This window comes from Oncorhynchus gorbuscha, linkage group LG16 (assembly GCF_021184085.1).
Source record: "Oncorhynchus gorbuscha isolate QuinsamMale2020 ecotype Even-year linkage group LG16, OgorEven_v1.0, whole genome shotgun sequence".
Classification (NCBI taxonomy): domain Eukaryota; kingdom Metazoa; phylum Chordata; class Actinopteri; order Salmoniformes; family Salmonidae; genus Oncorhynchus; species Oncorhynchus gorbuscha.
Window position 1 is genome coordinate 92,725,129 of NC_060188.1, and position 9,587 is coordinate 92,734,715.

General features: G+C 43.8%; 1 pseudogene; it reads right to left on the reverse strand.

Annotated features, from left to right (window-relative positions):
* Window positions 1-330: 330 nt before the first annotated feature.
* Window positions 331-9,587, reverse strand: part of LOC123999441 — a 22,001-nt pseudogene continuing 12,744 nt past the window's right edge.

A 9,587-nucleotide genomic window follows, 5' to 3' on the forward strand; every position in this document is an offset into this window, starting at 1 on the left:
CACGGGACAGTTGAGCTAACGGGGCAGTTGTCCCATCCACGGGACAGGTGAGCTAACGGGACAGTTGTCCCATCCACGGGACAGTTGTCCCATCCACGGGACAGTTGAGCTAACGTAGGCTAATGCGATTAGCATGAGGTTGTACGTAACAAGAACATTTCCCAGGTGTAATATTAATGTGTGGACATACTGAATCATAATTGGATGCATTTTACCACCATATCATACTGTGCTATGATTGGTTAAGACCACCCAGATGGTTAGGTCATGGTCGGCGATACGTGAACATGCAAGTTGTAGCTAGCTAATAAAGAGCTACGTTAAGAAATATCCCGTAGCATTTTATTATTTTGTACAAAGCGTGCAAAACAAGACACCAGACAGACATGTATATTGGCAGAAAGCTTAAATTAAAATGGTAATCTAATTGCACTGTCCGATTTACAGCAGCTATTACACAGTGAAAAGAATAACATGCTATTGTTTGAGGAGAGTTTAGTTTTGAACATGAAAAGTTATTCATAAACAAATTAGACACATTTGGGCAGTCTAAAATACAACAATTTGAACAGAAATGCAATGGTTCATTGGATCAGTCTAAAACGTTGCACATACTGCTGCCATCTAGTGGCCAAAATCTAAATTGCAGCTGGGCTGGAATAATACATTATGGCCTTTCTCTTGCAATTCAAAGATGATAGTACATAAAAAATACTAAAATAACGGGGGTTTTTTTCTTTGTATTATCTTTTACCAGATCTAATGTGTTATATTCTCCTACAGTAATTTCACATTTCCACAAACTTCAAAGTGTTTCCTTTCAAATGGTACCAATAACATGCATATCCTTGCTTCAGGGTCTGAGTTACAGGCAGTTAGATTTGGGTACGTAATTTTAGGAGAACATTTTTGAAAAAGGATCCTTATTAAGCCCGTGGGTTTTTGGTTTTAGTTGTCTTGCCTTCACCCACTCGACATGACATCTTATTGGCTGGTTTGCGTTGCTTGCTTACGAGGGAGGATGTTTCAGTTAAGAATCGGCCCAGTGAACAAGCACCAAACCAGCGGTAAGTTGTTGGTTGCAAAGCACTGTATGTCAAAAGTGATTTTTATACTAATAAGTGATGATTTGAATGTACAATTTATATCAATTTGTTTGTAAATATTATTCGAACATCACAAATAAGACACATTTTGTGTTGTAGAGCATTCCAGCTAATGCTAGCTAGCAACTTACTGTTTCTGGTGAGGTTGAACCAAATCAGAGTACGGAGTAGTATGGTGCAGCGTGCGTGAGAGCAGAGCTTTTTGTTTTGTAAATGCCCGAGTGAAAAGTTGGATAATGTGCCGTGCATTGCATTGTATGCTGTTTATATCAGAATAAATCTCCATGACTGGTGCTACAAGTTGGGAGTTCATGTCAATGATTTGAGTGAGAAGAAGAGAAACTTTGACAGTCAGGCGCCCGTTAACACACAACGCCTCGTCGGGCGGCAGGGTAGCCTAGTGGTTAAGAGCGTTGGACTAGTAACCGGAAGGTTGCAAGTTCAAACCCCCGAGCTGACAAGGTACAAATCCGCCCGTTAACACACAACGCCTCATCACTGAACATACTGTGGGCTTTAAAAAACAAGTGTACAGTAAAGTGTGTATTTCTCGTTTGTAAAAATATTTTTAATATGAAAGCAGAGGGATTTATGTTTCTAGAATCGTACTGCAATTGAGAATATGTGGAGTATTTGGCTGTTCTGGCTTCCAGAGACAATTCAAACTTTCAAAACCTAACATGCTACTTGGACTGTAAAGGAGTAACTTTAGGCTCATTTAGTCCAATATTGGGCTAAGCCTAAAAACAGATAGGATAAACACTTGTTTTAAATCATATTGAAAGCAGTACTTTAATAATTATTTCAAGATATTACACCGACCAATCCCGGACGGCTCTGGGCCAATGACGGTCTGGCGGTGATACAGCCTGGATTCAAACCAGGGTGTCTGTAGTGACACTGAGATATAGTGCCTTAGACCGCTGCACCACTCGGGAGCAAACATGAACTAAATGTTGATTGACTGACTTTGTTGCACATCCTCATCACTATAGTCATCGGCCAACTATATTAGGTTATAGAGTATCAATTGGGACCCAGGAATGAAGAACTCCCCATGGAAAAACATCCAAAAGCATCATCTTAGTAGCACATACAGTAGACATTTATTGGCAGACATATTGGATTTGCAAGTTGTCAACAACAACAAAAAAACACCATAACATTTCAAAACCCTTAAAATTGGCAGATTTGTGTCTCGTATCCTGAAAATAATCCTCATCCTAATTGATACATTTCTTAATTCCATTATTTTACTTTTAGGTTGTGAATTAATAGATACTATATATATATTAATAGATACTATATATATATATATATTAATAGATACTACTGCGTTGTTATGAGGTTAGAAACACAAGGATTTCGATACACCCATAGTAACATCTACCTAATCATTTGTATGTGACAAAATAAAAACGTGATTTGATTAATTAAGTGATCTCGTCTTGGTTCTCAAGCGTTGTAAGTTGGTTTCCTGCAGTTTAATAGGATAATGGGGCTTCATCCCAAATGGCACCCCAAGTAGTGCACTACTTTTTTTGGGACGTACCCTTGGGTCTGTTGCAGTGCCATCTAGCTGCAGACAGAGGGGGCCAGGGTAGTTGTTTAGTTTAGGGTCGACAGCGCTGGATGAAGCGAGGGTAGAGACACACGTCTCTGATGTGGTGTCTGTTCAGCAGCCAGGTTAGGAACCTCTCCAGGCCGAGCCCGTAGCCACCGTGGGGACAGGTACCGTACTTCCTCTGGAACACACAACGTTAACGTTAGTAACTATACCATCACAGACTATTGACAACAGTTTGTGTGTGAGGGGATGTGATTAGGGAAAAACGAGTGGATAGGTCCATTACAATGAGGGGTTGGGAGGGGATGTGATTAGGGACAACAGGAAAAACTAGTGGATAGGTCCATTACAATGAGGGGATGTGATTAGGGACAACAGGAAAAACTAGTGGATAGGTCCATTACAATGAGGGGATGTGATTAGGGACAACAGGAAAAACTAGTGGATAGGTCCATTACAATGAGGGGATGTGATCAGGGACAACAGGAAAAACTAGTGGATAGGTCCATTACAATGAGGGGATGTGATTAGGGACAACAGGAAAAACTAGTGGATAGGTCCATTACAATGAGGGGATGTGATTAGGGACAACAGGAAAAACTAGTGGATAGGTCCATTACAATGAGGGGATGTGATCAGGGACAACAGGAAAAACTAGTGGATAGGTCCATTACAATGAGGGGATGTGATTAGGGACAACAGGAAAAACTAGTGGATAGGTCCATTACAATGAGGGGATGTGATCAGGGACAACAGGAAAAACTAGTGGATAGGTCCATTACAATGAGAGGATGTGATTAGGGACAACAGGAAAAACTAGTGGATAGGTCCATTACAATGAGGGGATGTGATTAGGGACAACAGGAAAAACTAGTGGATAGGTCCATTACAATGAGGGGATGTGATTAGGGACAACAGGAAAAACTAGTGGATAGGTCCATTACAATGAGGGGATGTGATTAGGGACAACAGGAAAAACTAGTGGATAGGTCCATTACAATGAGGGGATGTGATTAGGGACAACAGGAAAAACTAGTGGATAGGTCCATTACAATGAGGGGATGTGATTAGGGACAACAGGAAAAACTAGTGGATAGGTCCATTACAATGAGATATATATATATGATATTATGACATTATGAAACTGACAGCGTCGATGAGGCATTCCGAGAGGCATTCTAAGCCGTGCCAAAATCAGACTTGTGAAGTATGTCTCATATTGTATTATTTCCTAAGCGCAAACCAGATGGGATGGCGTATGGCTGCAGAATGCTGTGGTAGCCATGCCTGGTTAAGTGTGCCTTGAATTCTAAATAAATTACAGACAGTGTCACCAGCAAAGCACCTCCACACCATCACACCTCCTCCTCCCCCATGCTTCACGGTGGGAACCACACGTGTGGAGATCATCTGTTTACCTACTCTGCGTCTCACAAAGACACAATGGTTGGAACCAAAAACCTCAAATTTGGTCCAATGGACAGATTACCACCGGTCTAATGTCCATTGCTCGTGGTTCTTGGCACAAGCAAGTCTCTTCTTATTATTGGTGTCCTTAAGTAGTGGTTTCTTCGCAGCAATTCGACCATGAAGGCCTGATTCACACAGTTACTTGAACTGTGTGAAGAATTTATTTGGGCTGCAATCTGAGGCAGGTAACTCTACTGAACTTATCCTCTGCAGCAAAGGTAACTCTGGGTCTTCCTTTCCTGTGGCGGTCCTCATAAGAGCCAGTTTCAATATAGCGCTTGATGGTTTTTGCGACTGCACTTAAAGTTGTTAATTGAAATGCATTCCAGGTGACTACCTCATGAAGCTGGTTGAGAGAATGCCAAGAGTGTGCAAAGCTGTCATCAAGGTAAAGGGTGGCTACGTTGAAGAACCTAAAATATATTTTGATTTTTTTATTCAACAATGTAGAAAATAATAATTAATAAATAAACCCTTGAATGAGGTGTGACTTTTGACTATATATTTGGGGAGGTTCTCCCATTCTCCTCTGCAGATCCTCTCAAGCTCTGTCAGGTTGGATAGGGAGCGTCGCTGCACATCTATTTTCAGGTCTATCCAGAGATGTTCGATCTGGTTCACGTCCGGTCTCTTGCTGGGGCCACTTTAGGACATTCAGAGACTTGTCCCGAATCCACTCCTGCGTTGTCTTGGTTGTGTGCTTAGGGTCGTTGTCCTGTTGGAAGGTGAACCTTCACCCCAGTCTGAGGTCCAGAGCACTCTGTAGCAGTTTTTCATCAAGGATCTCTCTCAAGGATCTCTCTGACTAGTCTTCCAGCCCCTGCCACTGAAAAACATCCCCACAGCATGATGCTGCCACCTCCTCCATGCTTCACCGTAGGGATGTTATTGGCCAGGTGATGAGCGGTGCCTCGTTTCCTCCAGATGTGACGCTTGGCATTCAGGCCAGGGAGTTCAATGTCGTTTTCATCACACCAGAGAATCATGTTTCTCGTGGTCAGAGTCCTTTAGGTGACTTTTGGCAAACTCGAAAGTTGTCATGTGCCTTTTACTGAGGAGTGACTTCCGTCTGGCCACTCTACCATAAAGGCCTGATTGGTGGAGTGCTGCAGAGACGGATGTACTTCTGGAAGGTTCTGTCAGAGTGACGATTGGGTTCTAGATGTACATACCTGGTCAGTGTACCAGTAGTAAGGGGTAGATGTACATACCTGGTCAGTGTACCAGTAGTAAGGGGTTGGGTCAATGCCCTCTCTCTTGTATCCCTCTAGCAGTTCCTCAGCATCCCAGATCCTCATAGACCCTCCAACTATCTCTCCAACGTTAGGCATCAGCACATCCACCTGAGGAGAACAGCAGTAGGGACAACAATAAGTTATTTCACTGGAGAGAGGAGCAGGGACAATAACAGTTATTTCACTGGAGAGAGGAGCAGCTGAGACAATAACAGTTATTTCACTGGAGAGAGGAGCAGCTGAGACAATAACAGTTATTTCACTGGAGAGGGGAGCAGCTGAGACAATAACAGTTATTTCACTGGAGAGGGGAGCAGCTGAGACAATAACAGTTATTTCACTGGAGAGAGGAGCAGCTGAGACAATAACAGTTATTTCACTGGAGAGAAGAGCAGCAGGGACAATAACAGTTATTTCACTTGAGAGAGGAGCAGCTGAGACAATAACAGTTATTTCACTTGAGAGAGAAGCAGCTGAGACAATAACAGTTATTTCACTGGAGAGAGGAGCAGCTGAGACAATAACAGTTATTTCACTGGAGAGAGGAGCAGCTGAGACAATAACAGTTATTTCACTGGAGAGGAGCAGCTGAGACAATAACAGTTATTTCACTGGAGAGAGGAGCAGCTGAGACAATAACAGTTATTTCACTGGAGAGAGGAGTAGCTGAGACGATAACAGTTATTTCACTGGAGAGAGGAGCAGCTGAGACAATAACAGTTATTTCACTGGAGAGAGGAGCAGGGACAATAACAGTTATTTCACTGGAGAGAGGAGCAGCTGAGACAATAACAGTTATTTCACTGGAGAGAGGAGCAGCTGAGACAATAACAGTTATTTCACTTGAGAGAGGAGCAGCTGAGACAATAACAGTTATTTCACTTGAGAGAGGAGCAGCTGAGACAATAATAGTTATTTCACTTGAGAGAGGAGCAGCTGAGACAATAACAGTTATTTCACTGGAGAGAGGAGCAGCTGAGACAATAACAGTTATTTCACTGGAGAGAGGAGCAGGGACAATAACAGTTATTTCACTGGAGAGAGGAGCAGCTGAGACAGCAGCTGAGACAATGGTTACCTATGGATTTAAAATGGAAGGGAGGGGAGACGGGGTGGTTACCTATGGTTACCTATGGATCTAAAAAGGAAGGGAGGGGAGACGGGGCGGTTACCTATGGTTACCTATGGATCTAAAAAGGAAGGGAGGGGAGACGGGGCGGTTACCTATGGATCTAAAAAGGAAGGGAGGGGAGACAGTGTGGTTACCTATGGATCTAAAATGGAAGGGAGGGGAGACGGGGTGGTTACCTATGGTTACCTATGGTTACCTATGGTTACCTATGGATCTAAAAAGGAAGGGAGGGGAGATGGGGTGGTTACCTATGGATCTAAAATGGAGGGAGGGGAGACAGTGTGGTTACCTATGGATCTAAAAATGGAAGGGACCTATGGATCTAAAAAGAAGGGAGGGGAGATGGGGTGGTTACCTATGGATCTAAAAAGGAAGGGAGGGGAGATGGGGTTACCTATGGTTACCTATGGATCTAAAATGGAAGGGAGGGGAGACAGGGTGGTTACCTATGGTTACCTATGGATCTAAAATGGAAGGGAGGGGAGACAGGGTGGTTACCTATGGTTACCTATGGATCTAAAATGGGAGGGGAGACGGGGTGGTTACCTATGGTTACCTATGGATCTAAAAAGGAAGGGAGGGGAGACGGGGTGGTTACCTATGGATCTAAAAAGGAAGGGAGGGGAGACGGGGTGGTTACCTATGGTTACCTATGGATCTAAAAAGGAAGGGAGGGGAGATGGGGCGGTTACCTATGGTTACCTATGGATCCGCAGCCTATTCAGTACGAACTAAAATGCAAAACTGATTCTAGATCAGAACTCAAACATTTTTGAAAAAAATGGGAAAAAAGGGTGATGGTTTGGGTGAGGTAAGCTCTGATGTAAGGTAGATGAAGATGCTGTTTGTTTTCCAGGTCTGGGTCATGGTTTGGGTGAGGTAAGCTCTGATGTAAGGTAGATGAAGATGCTGTTTGTTTTCCAGGTCTGGGTCATGGTTTGGGTGAGGTAAGCTCTGATGTAAGGTAGATGAAGATGCTGTTTGTTTTCCAGGTCTGGGTCATGGTTTGGGTGAGGTAAGCTCTGATGTAAGGTAGATGAAGATGCTGTTTGTTTTCCAGGTCTGGGTCATGGTTTGGGTGAGGTGAGCTCTGATGTAAGGTAGATGAAGATGCTGTTTGTTTTCCAGGTCTGGGTCATGGTTTGGGTGAGGTGAGCTCTGATGTAAGGTAGATGAAGATGCTGTTTGTTTTCCAGGTCTGGGTCATGGTTTGGGTGATGTTTGGGTGAAGTGAAGATGCTGTTTGTTTTCTCTGATGTAAGGTAGATGAAGATGCTGTTTGTTTTCCAGGTCTGGGTCATGGTTTGGGTGAGGTAAGCTCTGATGTAAGGTAGATGAAGATGCTGTTTGTTTTCCAGGTCTGGGTCATGGTTTGGGTGAGGTGAGCTCTGATGTAAGGTAGATGAAGATGCTGTTTGTTTTCCAGGTCTGGGTCATGGTTTGGGTGAGGTGAGCTCTGATGTAAGGTAGATGAAGATGCTGTTTGTTTTCCAGGTCTGGGTCATGGTTTGGGTGAGGTAAGCTCTGATGTAAGGTAGATGAAGATGCTGTTTGTTTTCCAGGTCTGGGTCATGGTTTGGGTGAGGTGAGCTCTGATGTAAGGTAGATGAAGATGCTGTTTGTTTTCCAGGTCTGGGTCATGGTTTGGGTGAGGTAAGCTCTGATGTAAGGTAGATGAAGATGCTGTTTGTTTTCCAGGTCTGGGTCATGGTTTGGGTGAGGTGAGCTCTGATGTAAGGTAGATGAAGATGCTGTTTGTTTTCCAGGTCTGGGTCATGGTTTGGGTGAGGTAAGCTCTGATGTAAGGTAGATGAAGATGCTGTTTGTTTTCCAGGTCTGGGTCATGGTTTGGGTGAGGTAAGCTCTGATGTAAGGTAGATGAAGATGCTGTTTGTTTTCCAGGTCTGGGTCATGGTTTGGGTGAGGTAAGCTCTGATGTAAGGTAGATGAAGATGCTGTTTGTTTTCCGGTCTGGGTCATGGTTTGGGTGAGGTGAGCTCTGATGTAAGGTAGATGAAGATGCTGTTTGTTTTCCAGGTCTGGGTCATGGTTTGGGTGAGGTAAGCTCTGATGTAAGGTAGATGAAGATGCTGTTTGTTTTCCAGGTCTGGGTCATGGTTTGGGTGAGGTGAGCTCTGATGTAAGGTAGATGAAGATGCTGTTTGTTTTCCAGGTCTGGGTCATGGTTTGGGTGAGCTCTGATGTATGAAGATGCTGTTTGTTTTCCAGGTCTGGGTCTGGTTTGGGTGAGGTGTATGTAGGTAGATGAAGATGCTGTTTGTTTTCCAGGTCTGGGTCATGGTTTGGGTGAGGTGAGCTCTGATGTAAGGTAGATGAAGATGCTGTTTGTTTTCCAGGTCTGGGTCATGGTTTGGGTGAGGTAAGCTCTGATGTAAGGTAGATGAAGATGCTGTTTGTTTTCCAGGTCTGGGTCATGGTTTGGGTGAGGTGAGCTCTGATGTAAGGTAGATGAAGATGCTGTTTGTTTTCCAGGTCTGGGTCATGGTTTGGGTGAGGTATGGTTGAAGATGCTGTTTGTTTTCAGGTCTGGGTCAGCTCTGATGTAAGGTAGATGAAGATGCTGTTTGTTTTCCAGGTCTGGGTCATGGTTTGGGTGAGGTGAGCTCTGATGTAAGGTAGATGAAGATGCTGTTTGTTTTCCAGGTCTGGGTCATGGTTTGGGTGAGGTGAGCTCTGATGTAAGGTAGATGAAGATGCTGTTTGTTTTCCAGGTCTGGGTCATGGTTTGGGTGAGGTGAGCTCTGATGTAAGGTAGATGAAGATGCTGTTTGTTTTCCAGGTCTGGGTCATGGTTTGGGTGAGGTAAGCTCTGATGTAAGGTAGATGAAGATGCTGTTTGTTTTCCAGGTCTGGGTCATGGTTTGGGTGAGGTGAGCTCTGATGTAAGGTAGATGAAGATGCTGTTTGTTTTCCAGGTCTGGGTCATGGTTTGGGTGAGCTCTGATAAGGTAGATGAAGATGCTGTTTGTTTTCTCTGGGTCATGGTTTGGGTGAAAGCTCTGATGTAGAGATGAAGATGCTGTTTGTTTTCCAGGTCTGGGTCATGGTTTGGGTGA